Consider the following 4,067-nt stretch of genomic DNA (forward strand, 5'->3'; position numbering starts at 1 on the left):
TTAAAATATTTAAGTAGTGCACCTAAAGTGACTAGCGCGTGATTATCTTTGGGGAGGGCCGTGAAATTCGCTAGACGGCCCGTCCCGAATTCTAAGTTCTTTAATGTAACCATTTATCGAGGGCCCCGCAATTTTGCATTGTATTTGGCGAGGCTCGTCTCGTTTATTATTTAAGGGCTAGTCCTGAAGTAAACTACGACTTTTCATTTATTTATCTCTAATAACACAAGAAAAGGTCCTAATTAGTCAATAGACACAAACGGACAAAATTCCCAACAGACACAGGCGTTGGGCCTGATATTAGCCCAGATCGGACAAGCATATCAGGCGGCGTTGGGATGATCAAAAATCGAATCCCTGGAGCTGGCAAGCCACTGATTTGCTCAAACCTTTGCCCACCGAAATTATTCCGAACTCTTACGAGTGCATTCAATGACTGACAATAAAGTAAGCAATGTATTATTATTCAAGTTAACAGAGTATTGATTACAAGTTACGAGCCTAAATTCATACTTTGATCATATCTAATTATCAAACAACCAACAATGTATTCTTATTCAACTAATTACCTCACTACTGACCCAGAATTGCCAACGCTTGCTTTAAAACAGTGTACTCAGGGAAACACAGGTTTTGACATTGAAAATTAACCTGCTTATATTAACTATTGCATTACAAAGTGGTTATGGAAACAAGTTTAAACTATTTCTGACTTTCAAACTTTAAACAGAAAAATGCGAAACAAGTCTAACTACAACTGATAACTACAAATTAACAGTCCAAACAGTCCAATTAGGTACAAATCACACAGTCCGAGTTTCATTGAATATAGATCTAATTAGACTACATTATACAGTTATATATACACCATCGCTATCTAATTAACTACAGATGCATCTTCCAGCAAGCAAATGCTTGAATACTTCCATTTTCATGTTCAATCTCGAAGCTACATCAACTTTGAGTTCAAATGTGTACCTGGGATTAAAATGCAAAATGAAGGAGAAATGGAGGTCAGTGAGGCAGTGATGAACAACAGCCCAGACTCAAAACAATGAAATCAACTTCGGCTCCTAAATCAACACAGCAAACCCAGGAACAGACAGCACCAGATCCAACACCAAAAACACATGAAATCCAAACACAAATGAACCAAGATGTGCTCAAAACCAACCAGAAAAGAAACTCCCTGAACTCAGACCAAACCCAAATCTGATGATATTCAGGCCATTTATACTCATCAGTCGACTGGAAATCTCATCTAGCTAAAAATCTAACTTCAAACTCTAAGAGAAATTCTAGTAGAACAGGACTTTTATAGAATTTTCTACTGTTTTTTGTGTTTTTCTGTTTGAGGAAGTTAAAATCTGAAGGGTATCTGATCTAAAATTTTAGTTTCAAATCTGGAACTTGAATGATATTTTTGGGGAAATTTTTAGGCTTCGAAAACTTGTAGAATGCTCTTTTGGGGGGTTTAGATGACTGCCCAAAAAACTCCTTTTAACAAGGCAATGGGCATGCCTTTTATAGGCAAAACTAAGGCTCTATCAGATTTTTCCTTTACACTTCTAGTCCCTCTTTTATTTTCAGTGTTTACCCTTTATTTTCTGACTTGTTACACAAGTAACTACACCTATTCTATTGAAATCTATACTGTAGTCCATCCTAGAAGGTTCTATACTTATTACAATCCCTATTCTATCCTTACCCCCCTTCAAAAATTACCAAATCTAATAAAACTACCCTTTTCCCATGCCTAAACTACCCTTAAAACCTCCTGAAATTACTGACTTGTCCCAACCTTGTTAGCTAACTGATCAATTATCTTGCAAATTAAACAGCTAGAACCAAACTTAAACAATTCTTAAATCCAAACTAATTACTGAATCTCAAATTACCAATTATCATTAACAATCAACCAACTAATCAATTAACAATAGTAAAATCAGTACGAAACTAGAAAAATCCAAACAAATAGAAACTAATCAAATCAGAATTCTAGACATTGAACCCTAACTACGGATTAACAAAAGAAAATATGCTTAAGAGAAATCACACATAACAAAAAAGATTCATGCTACTGAACGCCTCAACAGAATAGAACAAATCGTTGATTCAAAATTGCAGACAAAACCTAAATTAATTTCTTGAACTTATAACAGAGTGAAAAGAATTATTGAACTAGTCATGAAGCAACACACAAAATTAAAAACTTACTGATATAATTTCTACAGTCATGCCACTGAAACTAACCTAATTGCTAAAGAAATCAGAACTAATAAGCAACACGAGAAGGCAACTGACGACTAAACACATGCAAACAACAAAGAAAGGACACCGCTGGAGAAAAACTTATCTAGGGTTCCGCCGGAAAATTTTGGAATTGAAATTCGAACCATTCCGGTCACATTTGAATCGAACATTCATGGGGATCTGATAGGGGAAGACCAAGCGGTCCTATGGTGTTAATCTGGGCTCGATCGGGCTACTTTAAACTTTGGCCGGAAAACTTCAATCCAATATTCGAGATGTTCTGGTCAGTTTTGAGGGGCGGGGCTTAGGGGGTTTGAAAGAGGAGGTGAAGGTGGTTGAGTGGTGTTAATTTGGGGTGGTTTGGACAAGGTTGTGTTTTGGCCGGAAATTTCGATCTAATATTGGAACGATTGGTTAAGATTCGAAGGAAAACAAGGGCAAGGTTGGAAAGAGGAGAACGAGGAGAACCGGTGGTGTAATTTTTGGAGGATTTGGGGCTTCGCCGCCGGCGGCGGACAGCGGAGGGACGGTGGTAGATGGTGGGGCTAGGGTGGCCGGCACCGGCGTTACAGGGTACGATGAAGATGAATTTGGTCTCTGTATTTTCTGAAGATTTCGGACACTTTTATCTAAAATTCGAGATTAAAACTGGACCGTTGGATTAGAGTAGGTAGACGGCCTGGATTTGATTTGGCATTTAACTCAAAACGACGTAGTATGCTTCCTATACTACGTCGTTTTGTTGGTCTCAAAGGCATGGGCATCCGGACCGGGTAGGGGTATTAGGCCTGGGCAAAATGTAACAGGTTCTGGGGTCTTGGGCTTGAAATGTGACCAGAAACTGGCCCAAAATGATGGCCTGCTCCCCTTTCCTTCAATTCTATTTTTTTATTGTTTTCTTTCTTTTTCTTTTGTATTCTATTTTGTTTATTGTATTTATTTCTTTTTGTAAAATTAACAAAACCTAATTTAACTCCAAACTTAATCTAATTAATTCCTAAAAATCGCTTAAAATCTATTTCGTGACAAATTCAACAACTAACAATTAAAAATGCAAAACGGACTATTTTTGTTATTTTCTCCATATTACGTTCTAAAAACAAATTAATCCCTAATTAATGGTAAAATATGAGATAAAATCCTAAATGCAGATGCATATTTTTTGTATTTTATATGAATTAACATGCACAAACAAAAATGCAAACAATTATCAAAAATGACACAAAATGCACAGAAATTGTAAAAATAAAGAAAAATCTTTTGTTCGAATTTTGTGGGAATAATTCATATATAGGGCAAAAATCACGTGCTCACAAATAATACGTGTATTAGCTTTACTATTATTAATTCCTTAATTTGATAGTATTTTTCAACCGTCATACACCTTATTCAGTACTATTCTTTATATATAGCAAACCATGACATTAGCTATCATCCTTTTTAACACATGGAGAAGCATGTTTAAAGACAAAAGCACCCTTTCAAAACCTTTAATATACCAAACCAAATAATCGATAAGAAATAATCTCAGCATAACTATTTCCAGCAATATTAATACACTCTATTCAGTACTATTCTTATATACCCTACCAAATGACCCCTGATATATAGTAAAAAGGTTTTAAATGTAGTAGCGAAACCAAGTTTTATATGCCTTCGTCGAAGAAAGAAGGGGAATCATGAGAGATGACCTAGGTTTAATTCCATCGATGAATCATTCGAGAACGAATTTAGCGAGACTAATCTAATCTAAATTTATGGGTTATGAACTTACCACCTAAATAAAATTTATCGGGTCCCGTATATATATATAT

This window comes from Nicotiana attenuata, chromosome 11 (assembly GCF_001879085.1).
Source record: "Nicotiana attenuata strain UT chromosome 11, NIATTr2, whole genome shotgun sequence".
Lineage (NCBI taxonomy): Eukaryota > Viridiplantae > Streptophyta > Magnoliopsida > Solanales > Solanaceae > Nicotiana > Nicotiana attenuata.